Source organism: Taudactylus pleione, unplaced genomic scaffold (genome assembly GCF_031769625.1).
Source record: "Taudactylus pleione unplaced genomic scaffold, aTauple2 ptg000762l, whole genome shotgun sequence".
NCBI classification, from domain to species: domain Eukaryota; kingdom Metazoa; phylum Chordata; class Amphibia; order Anura; family Myobatrachidae; genus Taudactylus; species Taudactylus pleione.
Window position 1 is genome coordinate 3,191,533 of NW_028285164.1, and position 13,580 is coordinate 3,205,112.

A 13,580-nucleotide genomic window follows, 5' to 3' on the forward strand; every position below is an offset into this window, starting at 1 on the left:
CCTTATGTTGTATAAACAGGACATGCACACTTTAACAAACCAATCATTTCAGCGCCAGGGTCTGCCACACAACTGTGGCTGAAATGATTGGTTCGTTTGGGCCCCCACAAAACAAGCTGGCAATTAATGTGTCCCTGCACAAACTGGCTCTATGGAGGCAAGATGTCATCCTCATCCTCCTCATCCACCGATTCCTCACCCTCTTCAGTGTGTATATCCTCATCCTCACAAAGTATTAACTCGTCCCCACTTGAATCCACCACCACAGGTCCCTCTGTACCTTCTGGAGGCTGGTCTCCCTGGAAGAGCTGATAATTCATTTTGATGAACATCATCTTCTCCACATTCTGTGGAAGCAACCTCCTACGCCTTTCGCTGACAAGGTTCCCGGCTGCACTAAACACTCTTTCGGAGTACACACTGGAGGGGGGGCAACTCAGGTAAAATAGAGCCAGTTTGTACAGGGGCCTCCAAATTGCCTCTTTTTCCTGCCAGTACAGGTATGGACTGTCTGCCATGCCTACTTGGATGCTGTCACCGATGTAATCCTCCACCATTCTGTCAATGGTGACAGTATCATATGCAGTGACAGTAGACATGTCAGAAATTGTTGCCAGGTCCTTCAGTCCGGACCAGATGTCCAAACTTGGTCCTGCCTGCCCTGCATCACCGCCAGCGGGTTGCTTAGGATACCTAAGTTTTTTCCTGGCAGCCCCAGTTGCAGGAGAAAATGAAGAAGGAGCCGTTGACGTGTCACGTTCCGCTTCAGCTGACAGTGTGTTCACCAGCAGGTCTTTGCACCTCTGCAGGCTTGTGTCGGCCGGAAAGAGAGACACCACATAGGCTTTAAACCTAGGATCGAGCACGGTGGCCAAAACGTAGTGGTCTGATTTCAACAGATTGACCACCCTGGAATCCTGGCAAAGCGAATGAAGGGCTTCATCCACAAGTCCCACATGCCGAGCGGAATCGCTCCGTCTTAGCTCCTCCTTCACTTTCTCCAGCTGCTTCTGCAAAAGCCTGATGAGGGGAATGACCTGACTCAAGCTGGCAGTGTCTGAACTGACTTCACGTGTGGCAAGTTCGAAGGGCTGGAGAACCTTGCACAACACGGAAATCATTCTCCACTGCGCTTGAGTCAGGTGCATACCCCCTCCTTTGCCTATGTCATAGGTGGATGTATAGGCTTGTATGGCCTTTTGCTGCTCCTCCATCCTCTGAAGCATATAGAGGGTTGAGTTCCACCACGTCACAACCTCTTGCTTCAGGTGATGGCGGGGCAGGTTCAAGAGTGTTTGCTGGCGCTCCAGTCTTCAGCACGCAGTCGCTGAATGGCGAAAGTGGCCAGAAATTTTTCGGGCCACCCAAAGCGTCTCCTGCACGCCCCTGTCGCTTTTCAGAAAATTCTGCACCACCAAGTTTATTGTGTGAGCAAAACATGGGACGTGCTGGAATTTGCCCAGATGTAATGCCCGCACAATATTGGTGGCGTTGTCAGATATCACAAATCCCCAGGAGAGTCTAAGTGGGGTAAGCCACTGGGCGATGATTTCCCTCAGTTTCTCTAAGAGGTTGTCGGCGGTGTGCCTCTTACTGAAACCGGTGATACACAGCGTAGCCTGCCTTGTAACGAGCTGGCGTTTCTGAGATGCTGCTACTGGTGACGCTGCTGCTGTTGCTGCGTAAGGTGATACATCTACCCAGTGGGCTGTCACAGTCATATAGTCCTTAGTCTGCCCTGTTCCACTTGTCCACATGTCCGTGGTTAAGTGGACATTGTGTACAACGGCATTTTTCAGGACACTGAGGACACTTTTTCAGACGTTTCTGTACAGTCTCGGTATCGCCTGCCTAGTGAAGTGGAATCTAGACGGGATTTGGAACCGGGGACACACTACCTCCATCAATTGTCTAAATCCCACTGCACTAATGGCGGATACCGGACGCACGTCTAACACCAACATAGCAGTCAAGGCCTCAGTTATACGTTTTGCTTCAGGATGACTGCTGTCGTACTTCATCCTCCTCGCTAAGGACTGTTGGAGGGTCAATTGTTTAGTAAAAGTAGTGGTGTTCCTACTTCCTCTCTGGGATGATGAACGACTCCCAGCAGCAGCAACAGCAGCAGCGGCAGCAGTAGGCATAGCAATGCAGGATCCTCCAGAGGAATCCCGGATAGGAGAGTCAGTCATGCCAGTGACATGGCCTGCAGGACTACTTCCGATCCTGACTAAGGAGGAAATTGACGAGGAGGGAGTTGACGGTGTGGTTTGCAGGCGCTTGGATACAACAGGACAACGGGATTTAGGTGTCCCTGGACTGCTTACGGTCTTAGCCAAAGTTTCTGAACTTGACAGTAACTTTTTATGAACGCGCTGCAGGTGCCGTATAAGGGAGGATGTTCCTAGGTGGTTGACGTCCCTACCCCTACTTATTTCACCTTTACATATGGTACATATGGCAAGACAGTTGTTGTCCGGATTTGGATAGAAATATTGCCAGACCAAAGAGGTGGAATGTTTGGTCTTCTGCCCAGGCATGACCGTAATGGGCTTTTTCATCCCACGGACAACAACTGTCTCCCCCGGAGCCTGATTTAAACAAACCACATCACCATCAGAATCCTCCTCGCCAACTTCCTCCTCAGCGCCAGCTACACCAGTATCCTCATCCTGTTGTACTTCAACAGTGACATCTTCAATTTGCATATCAGCAAGTGGACTGTGGGTGCTCCTTTCAGCACTTGCAGGGGGCATGCAAATGGTGGAAAGAGCCACCTCTTCCCGTCCAGTGCTGGGAAGGTCAGGCATCGCAACCACCACCACACTTGGACTCTCCTTGGGGATTTGTGATATCTTCTTAGAAAGCACAGTTCTTCGCTGTGCTTTTGCCAGCTTAACTCTTTTGATTTTTTTAGTGGGAGGAGGGCTTCCATCGTCATGTGAAGCTGAACCACTAGTCATGAACATACTAGGGATCGACCTTAGCCGTTCCTTGCCACTCCGTGTCGTAAATGGCATATTGGCAAGTTTACGTTTCTCTTCAGCTGATTTAAATGTCTTTTTCAAGGTCATTTTCCTGAACTTTGCCATTTGGGATTGTATGTGCCCTCTACTATGACATTGGGCATCGGCCTTGGCAGACGACGTTGATGGCATGTTATCGTCTATGTCATGACTAGTGGCAGCAGCTTCAGCACTAGGAGGAAGTGGTTCTTGATCTTTCTCTATTTTATTTTTATCGGAGAAAGTTTGGTCCTCCATTTATGTTATATCGATTTGATATATACGTGCGGCTAAACACAGAAAATAATTTTTTTTTTGGTTTGGACTGGAGTGTACTTTGTGGGTTACAGCACCCTTTAACGGTCAAGCCAGCCGGCCCTTTACTTATGACACAGGCGCACTCTTGGCACTACTTTGTTGATGCACGTGCGGCTACTGCGCACACAATTCACAAACACAGAAAATAATTTTTTTTTGGTTTGGACTGGAGTGTACTTTCGGGGGTTACAGCACCCTTAACGGTCAAGCCAGCCGGCCCTTTACTTATGACACAGGCGCACGCTTCGCACTACTTTGTTGATGCACGTGCGGCTACTGCGCACACAATTCACAAACACAGAAAATAATTTTTTTTTTGGTTTGGACTGGAGTGTACTTTGGGGGTTACAGCACCCTTTAACGGTCAAGCCAGCCGGCCCTTTACTTATGACACAGGCGCACTCTTGGCACTACTTTGTTGATGCACGTGCGGCTACTGCGCACACAATTCACAAACACAGAAAATAATTTTTTTTTGGTTTGGACTGGAGTGTACTTTCGGGGGTTACAGCACCCTTAACGGTCAAGCCAGCCGGCCCTTTACTTATGACACAGGCGCACGCTTGGCACTACTTTGTTGATGCACGTGCGGCTACTGCGCACACAATTCACAAACACAGAAAATAATTTTTTTTTTTGTTTGGACTGGAGTGTACTTTGGGGGTTACAGCACCCTTTAACGTTCAAGCCAGCCGGCCCTTTACTTATGACACAGGCGCACGCTTGGCACTACTTTGTTGATGCACATGCGGCTACTGCGCACACAATTCACAAACACAGAAAATAAATTTTTTTTTGGTTTGGACTGGAGTGTACTTTCGGGGGTTACAGCACCCTTAACGGTCAAGCCAGCCGGCCCTTTACTTATGACACAGGCGCACGCTTGGCACTACTTTGTTGATGCACGTGCGGCTACTGCGCACACAATTCACAAACACAGAAAATAATTTTTTTTTTGGTTTGGACTGGAGTGTACTTTCGGGGGTTACAGCACCCTTAACGGTCAAGCCAGCCGGCCCTTTACTTATGACACAGGCGCACGCTTGGCACTACTTTGTTGATGCACGTGCGGCTACTGCGCACACAATTCACAAACACAGAAAATAATTTTTTTTGGGGTTTGGACTGGAGTGTACTTTCGGGGGTTACAGCACCCTTAACGGTCAAGCCAGCCGGCCCTTTACTTATGACACAGGCGCACGCTTGGCACTACTTTGTTGATGCACATGCGGCTACTGCGCACACAATTCACAAACACAGAAAATAATTTTTTTTTTGGTTTGGACTGGAGTGTACTTTCGGGGGTTACAGCACCCTTAACGGTCAAGCCAGCCGGCCCTTTACTTATGACACAGGCGCACGCTTGGCACTACTTTGTTGATGCACGTGCGGCTACTGCGCACACAATTCACAAACACAGAAAATATATTATTTTTTTAGCACTTTCGGGGGAGCACCCCTGATGGACAGAGCACCCCCTGGACAACAGTACAGCACTCCTTTAGGACTGGGACACTGCACAGGACTTTGGAGTGGACACAGCCCCTATGGAGAACTGACTGCACAACACAGTCCAGCCAGCCCCTATGGACTTTGAAGTAGTGGACACAGCCCCTATTAACAACAGCAGCACAGCACAACACAGCCAGCCCCTATGGACTTTGAAGTAGTGGACAACAGCAGCACTACACTACACTACACTACACAGCCCTAACTCCCACCCTCCCTCTTCACTGTCCACAGCCGAGTGAGAAAATGGCGCCGACGTGTGTACCTTATATAGGATCCAAAACCCGCGAGACTCGGAAGGCGGGAAGATGACGTTTTGCCTCGATTTCAGATCCGAGTCAGGCGGGAAAAGTCGAGCCTGACTCGGATCGGACTCGGATCGGGGGGGCTCGGGGGGGTTCGGATTTCAGAAATCCGAACCCGCTCACCCCTAGTTTAAACGGTCCAACACGCCTGCGTTTTTCTAACCACTCCCCGTTACCAACCCCAAACGCTGACTACCTGTCACTCACTCTGCGAGTAAATCCTCTGTACGAGCATGATAGCAATACAATCGCCGCACATGCACAGTGCGAAACTTGTGCATGCAAAATGGCAAAGAATCGCTTGATCTGCGTAACTATCGGCATTGCGTAAATCTCAGAATCAGCCCCACTGTCCCCCCTTCAAGAGAATGAGGTAGATATCTCCTAACCATCCTTGCAGTGGAATGAAACAGTGACGCGCGGTGAGGTCAATGACTGGGGAGGCACTGGCTGATTAACCTCCTCCCCCCAAAAAAAGAAATAGCGCAGGGTTCCCTCTATTTAACAGTAACCAGCACCGGGCTGAACCAGCCAGGGGGATTATGCCATAACAGGGGGTACACTCAGTGTGGGGTCCCTCTGCCATCACATTAACCACCCCCTAAACTAGTCAGCCCAGGGCTTGAAAGTGGGGATCCTGAAAAAATAAAACGGGGTCCCCCCTCCAGAAAGCCCAGTGCTACGCCCCGCACCCCTGGTGGTGGTGGGTGCGAGGTTCATGGTATGATCATATTGTTCTTTACAGGTGGCCTACAAGTCCCAGCATGCCGGCACTTGGAGAACCAGAAGCGCCTACATGCCTGGCACCTGTAGTCCGCCTGTAAAGAAATTATTAAAATAAATATAAGACACTTAGGGGTAAATTTACTAAAGTGAGAGTTTTTAGAAGTGATGTTGCCCATAGCAACCAATCAGACTCTAGCTATTATCTTCTAGAAGGTGCTAGTTAAATGTTAAGCAGAATCTGATTGGTTGCTATGGGCAACATCACTTTTAAAACTCACTTCTAAAAACTCTCACTTTAGTAAATTTACCCCATAATGTTTTAATTAAAGTTTATTAAACAGCATCTTCACCTGGGGGCGGCGGCCTTTAAGCTCCTTTGCATGGCCGCCTCCTCCCCAGGCTTCCGGCGTCCTCACTTGGGGGCGGCGGCCTCCTCTGGGATACTGTTATCTGCACCTGGGGGCGGCGGCCTTTAAGCTCCTTTACATGGCCGCCACCTCCCCAGGCTTCCGGCGTCTTCACTTGGGGGGCGGCGGCCTCCTCAGGGATACTGTTATCTGCACATGGGGGCGGCGGCCTTTAAGCTCCTTTACATGGCCGCCACCTCCCCAGGCTTCCGGCGTCTTCACTTGGGGGGCGGCGGCCTCCTCAGGGATACTGTTATCTGCACATGGGGGCGGCGGCCTTTAAGCTCTTTTACATGGCCGCCTCCTCCCCAGGCTTCCAGCGTCCTCACTTGGGGGTGGCGGCCTCCTCAGGGATACTGTTATATTCACATGGGGGCGGCGGCCCTTAAGCTCCTTTACATGGCCGCCTCCTCCCCAGGTTTCCGGCGTCCTCACTTGGGGGTGGCGGCCTCCTCAGGGATACTGTTATCTGCACATGGGGGCGGCGGCCTTTAAGCTCCTTTACATGGCCGCCTCCTCCCCAGGTTTCCGGCGTCCTCACTTGGGGCGGCGGCCTCCTCAGGGATACTGTTATCTGCACCTGGGGGTGGCGGCCTTTAAGCTCTTTTACATGGCCGCCTCCTCCCCAGGCTTCCGGCGTCCTCACTTGGGGGTGGCGGCCTCCTCAGGGATACTGTTATCTGAACCTGGGGGCAGCGGCCTTTAAGCTCTTTTGCTTGGTTGCCTCCTCCCCAGGGCTCTTGCACGCTCCTTCCCCGCAGGTAGACTGCCAGCCGCTGCCTAGCGCTATCTTATAAAAGCCAGCAAAAGGGGGTGGGATGATGACGTGGCAAGCCGTGATTGGCTCGCGGTGGCCATCTTGAATTTCAAAAGTGACGCTGAGGCGACATTTTGGAAATTGGAACCACTGTTGAACTCTGCAGAATGGCTGTCAGGGACTGGATCCTCTAGGATTCAGGCCTGCCGCCATGCTAACTCCGCCCGGTCCGCTGCAGCTATTGCCCACACCTTCGCCGGGTCCCACCGCCGCTAAGGCCTGTCGTGTCCCCGCCGCATATGCCTGCTACCCTCCCAGTGATGACAGCGATTCCATCACTGGATCCGGTGACCAATCACATCTGCCTGACTGACAGGGGCGTGTTTTCATGTGGGCAGCTGTGCATGCAGCTTTGCAATTCCGTCCCCTATGGAATCACCCCTTGTGTGTACCAGGCAATAAACTCATCATCTGAAAACCCCTAAATCATTTCAAAAAGGACTCCTGTGGCTAGAGTTACACCCTTGGCCCTGGTTTTGATCTCTTTATATGTACTGTAGGTTTCCAGAAAGGCTGACAATCTAGTCAGTTGCTAAATATAAGTAGAAAAAGAGACAAACTTCAAATAAAATTTTTGAGACAATTATGATCAATAGGAAATAACTGACAGCTGGTAAGTTACTCTGCAGTACCACCTACAGCCAGTAGGCGGAGATGCCTCCTCATTGTTCTAGAACTGATGAAACAATAAGGGGTATATTTACTAAAGTGCGGGGTTTAGAAGTGGAGATGTTGCCCATAGCAACCAATCAGATTCTGCTTATCATATATCTAGCACCTTCTAGAAGATAATAGCTAGAATCTGATTAGTTGATATGGGCAACATCTCCACTTCTATAAACCTGGACTTTAGGACATATACCCCTAAGTGTGAATCAGAGGTGGATGCAATGTCCATTGTGGACGCAGTGCAACGATGTTTTGCTACTGCGCCAAAGCCATTCTGCGCACACATGATTATGGAGCAGTGACAGCAGATGCAGAGACGGTTTTATCTCATAGTGAGTGACAGGTAGCCAGAGTTTGGGGGAGAGGACAGGGTGTGGCTAGAAAAATGCAGGCATGCCAGGGCCATTTTCTGGGCGTGTCCTAGTGTTCCACTGCAAATTCATACACTGTTGTAGAGGTCATCTGAGAGGCACATTCTGAGACTGTCACAGATGATCGATAGTGAGCGTTGTGCAGCCAATGTTCACGATGTTTACACTTTTGTACGTCTGCAATGGATGTGAGACGCTGGAGGTGAACGTCTCTGAGCACAAGATATTAGCTATGTCAGCATATTTCCACAAGTCCCCTGTGTCCGAAATAACAGCTGAGGATACAAATGTGTCCATCTCTGAATCAGGCACAGTAACTCTTTTTGTTACTGTAACAAGTTTATTACACTGCATTACCATCTATAGCCAGCAGGTGGCGATGTCTTACCATTGTTCTAGAATAGATGAAACAACTCTCTTTGCTACTGTAACCAGTTTATTACTCAACAGCCCCATCTATAGCCAGCAGGAGGCGATGCCTTACCATTGTTCTAGAACAGATGGAACAACTAGTTTATTACTCAGCAGTTCCATCTATAGACAGCAGGTGGTGATGCTTTACCATTGTTCTAGAAGAGATGGAACAACTATAGTTTATTACTCAGCAGTTCCATCTATAGCCAGCAGGTGGCGATGTCTTACCGTTGTTCTAGGACAGATGGAACAACTAGTTTTTTACTCAGTAGTTCCATTTAAAGCCAGCAGGTGGTGATGCCTTACCGTTGTTCTAAAACAGATGGAACAACTCTTTTTGCTACTGTAACCAGTTTCTAACTCAGCAGTTCCATCTATAGCCAGCAGGTGGCGATGCCTTACCATTGTTCTAGAACAGATGGAGCAACTAGTTTATTACTCAGCATTTCCGTCTATAGCCAGCAGGTGGTGATGCTTTACCGTTGTTCTAGAAGAGATGGAACAACTATAGTTTATTACTCAGCAGTTCCATCTATAGCCAGCAGGTGGTGATGCCTTACCGTTGTTCTATAACAGATGGAACAACTAGTTTTTTACTCAGTAGTTCCATCTATAGCCAGCAGGTGGTGATGCCTTACCGTTGTTCTAGAACAGATGGAACAACTTTTTGCTACTGTAACCAGTTTATAACTCAGCAGTTCCATCTATAGCCAGCAGGTGGCGATGCCTTACCATTGTTCTAGAACAGATGGAACAACTACTTTATTACTCAGCAGTTCCATCTATAGCCAGCAGGTGGTGATGCCTTACCATTGTTCTAGAACAGATGGAACAACTTTTTGCTACTGTAACCAGTTTATAACTCAGCAGTTCCATCTATAGCCAGCAGGTGGCGATGCCTTACCATTGTTCTAGAAATAATGGAACAAGTAGTTTATTACTCAGCAGTTCCATCTATAGCTAGCAGGTGGCGATGCCTTACCGTTGTTCTAGAACAGATGGAACAATTAGTTTATTACTCAGCAGTTCCATCTATAGACAGCAGGTGGTGATGCTTTACCATTGTTCTAGGAGTGATGGAACAACTATAGTTTATTACTCAGCAGGTCCATCTATAGCCAGCAGGTGGCGATGTCTTACCGTTGTTCTAGGACAGATGGAACAACTAGTTTATTACTCAGCAGGTCCATCTATAGCCAGCAGGTGGCGATGCCTTACCATTGTTCTAGGACAGATGGAACAACTAGTTTATTACTCAGCAATTCCATCTATAGCCAGCAGGTGGTGATGCCTTAACATTGTTTTAAAACAGATGGAACAACTCTTTCTGCTACTGTAACCAGTTTATAACTCAGCAGTTCCATCTATAGCCAGCAGGTGGCGATGCCTTACCGTTGTTATAGGACAGATGGAACAACTAGTTTATTATTCAGTATTTCCGTCTATAGCCAGCAGATGGTGATGCTTTACCGTTGTTCTAGAAGAGATGGAACAACTATAGTTTATTACTCAGCAGTTCCATCTATAGCCAGCAGGTGGCGATGCCTTACCGTTGTTCTAGAACAGATGGAACAACTAGTTTTTTACTCAGTATTTCCACCTATAGCCAGCAGGTGGTGATGCCTTACCGTTGTTCTAGAACAGATGGAACAACTTTTTGCTACTGTAACCAGTTTATAACTCAGCAGTTCCATCTATAGCCAGCAGGTGGCGATGCCTTACCATTGTTCTAGAACAGATGGAACAACTACTTTATTACTCAGCAGTTCCATCTATAGCCAGCAGGTAGTGATGCCTTACCATTGTTCTAGAACAGATGGAACAACTTTTTGCTACTGTAACCAGTTTATTACTCAGCAGTTCCATCTATAGCCAGCAGGTGGTGATGCCTTACCATTGTTCTAGAACAGATGGAACTACTAGTTTATTACCCAGCAGTTCCATCTATAGCCAGCAGGTGGTGATGCCTTACCGTTGTTCTAGAACAGATGGAACAACTTTTTGCTACTGTAACCAGTTTATAACTCAGCAGTTCCATCTATAGCCAGCAGGTGGCGATGCCTTACCATTGTTCTAGAACTAATGGAACAAGTAGTTTATTACTCAGCAGTTCCATCGATAGCTAGCAGGTGGCGATGCCTTACCGTTGTTCTGGAACTAATGGAACAAGTAGTTTATTACTCAGCAGTTCCATCTATAGCTAGCAGGTGGCGATGCCTTACCGTTGTTCTAGAACAGATGGAACAACTAGTTTATTACTCAGCAGTTCCATCTATAGACAGCAGGTGGTGATGCTTTACCATTGTTCTAGAAGAGATGGAACAACTATAGTTTATTACTCAGCAGGTCCATCTATAGCCAGCAGGTGGCGATGTCTTACCATTGTTCTAGGACAGATGGAACAACTAGTTTATTACTCAGCAATTCCATCTATAGCCAGCAGGTGGTGATGCCTTAACATTGTTTTAAAACAGATGGAACAACTCTTTTTGCTACTGTAACCAGTTTATAACTCAGCAGTTCCATCTATAGCCAGCAGGTGGCGATGCCTTACCGTTGTTATAGGACAGATGGAACAACTAGTTTATTATTCAGTATTTCCGTCTATAGCCAGCAGATGGTGATGCTTTACCGTTGTTGTAGAAGAGATGGAACAACTATAGTTTATTACTCAGCAGTTCCATCTATAGCCAGCAGGTGGCGATGCCTTACCGGTGTTCTAGAACAGATGGAACAACTAGTTTTTTACTCAGTAGTTCCATCTATAGCCAGAAGGTGGTGATGCCTTACCGTTGTTCTAGAACAGATGGAACAACTTTTTGCTACTGTAACCAGTTTATAACTCAGCAGTTCCATCTATAGCCAGCAGGTGGCGATGCCTTACCATTGTTCTAGAACAGATGGAACAATTACTTTATTACTCAGCAGTTCCATCTATAGCCAGCAGGTAGTGATGCCTTACCATTGTTCTAGAACAGATGGAACAACTTTTTGCTACTGTAACCAGTTTATTACTCAGCAGTTCCATCTATAGCCAGCAGGTGGCGATGCCTTACCATTGTTCTAGAACAGATGGAACTACTAGTTTATTACCCAGCAGTTCCATCTATAGCCAGCAGGTGGTGATGCCTTACCGTTGTTCTAGAACAGATGGAACAACTTTTTGCTACTGTAACGTTTATTACTCAGCAGTTCCATCTATAGCCAGCAGGTGGCGATGCCTTACCGTTGTTCTAGAACACATGGAACAACTCTTTTTGCTACTGTAACCAGTTTTATTATTAGTTTATTACTCTGCATAAACTGGCTGAGACTTGTGACTTAATGGATTTGCATATACACTGGAAGGCACACGTAGGCAGATTGCCATATGGAGACTAGGACTAGGGATGAGCAGTACTAACGTCTTTGTATTATGACTTTTTGCCTGCATAGAGGCAGAATCACAGGAAAGAGCCAGGATAGGGGCACAGTGAACCCTGTACATAGTGGCTCAGTGGCAAACGTGGGGTTTCTAGAGGGGGGGTTCCAAATGCTTGATTTTAGAGTGAGTGTGGCCAGTCCATGAAGAGGGCATAATTTCCACTTATCCAGCTTTAATATGTGTCATACCAAGTGTATTGTGTGTCATAATTCCAGCATATACAGGACCAGCGATCACAGTAATTAGCCATTAGATGCGGCAGTAGGGCCATCCTGCCTGAGCTGAATGTTTTTATAATAGATGCATGTAGGCACCATTCCCAAGCATGGGAGCAAGTCCGGGAGTCTGGGGGAGCAGCAGAAGAACCTAGCACTGCCCTGGACATATATGTACATAGCAGTGCACCCCTAACAGTGAATGTTTTCCAAATCCCCTAATTGGTGCACAGGTGTATTTATCACTGGCTGATACATGTTAAAAGATACACAGGTGGTGCTATTTATTTCATTTATGATACTGAGAAGAACATGCAGCACTAGTAAAATTCCATTATATTACTATTCATGGTGTGGGCTGGGGAGGGGGGTTTCCAGGCAGACGGAAACCCCCCCTGCGTTTGCCTATGGGGCTATAGGTGGCTCTCTTCTAGTGTAGCACATCACTGACAGAAACAGTCTCGGGTCTATTTAAAAAGAATATACTGGCACTATACAAGGAAATGTTAATAATAATTCAGATATAAATCTGCTTGTCTAATGAGAGAGATGCTATTTCACCTGTAAATAGAACTAAATGTGCATAATTTATGCCTTATCCCCAGCTGTACCGATTTGGGTGGGACAGTCCCCCTTATTGGGGACTGAGCCATCGTCCTGCAATGGTAGGGGGAGCACTCTCAGCAGCAGGTGAATAGTTGACGTGCGCATGCTCTCTGTATTGTCATGGGGCGGAGAGAGCCTGGGGACAGCCCAGTGCCCCCAGAGTGATGGAAACGGTGGCGTGACACCAAGCCACGCCCCTTCCTGCTAGGCCACGCCCTCTTTTTGGTCCCACATTTGACCTCCCATATGTTATTAATACAATATAAGAACCACATACTTATGTAACCGGGTATACCTTGCAAATTCCCAGATAAGTTATTTACTACTATATTATAGTGCATCCATCCAGCCTTGACGATTATGCCCCCTCCCAGGAGTAGGCTTGGGACAATCCCCTTAGAGCAGTTAATTATACAAGACTAAAACTGGCCACACACTAGACCAACTTTCATCCAACCAACCAACTAGCTGATTGGTTGGAATGAAAATCTGGTAACATGTGGGAGTAAATGATTATCAGCAATTTGCTCCTAAATGCCAGAAAAACAGATGAAAATCTACGTTCAGACAAGTTTGTTAAATGTTTGATCTAAACCACAGGTTCTCAAACTCGGTCCTCAGGACCCCAAACAGTGCATGTTTTGCAGGTCTCACAGAATCATAAGTGAAATAATTAGCTCCACCTGTGGATCTTTTAAAATGTGTCCATAAGTACTGAATACACCTGTGCATCTGCTAGGTGACCTGGAAAACGTGACCTGTGTGGGGTCCTGAGGACCAAGTTTGAGAACCAC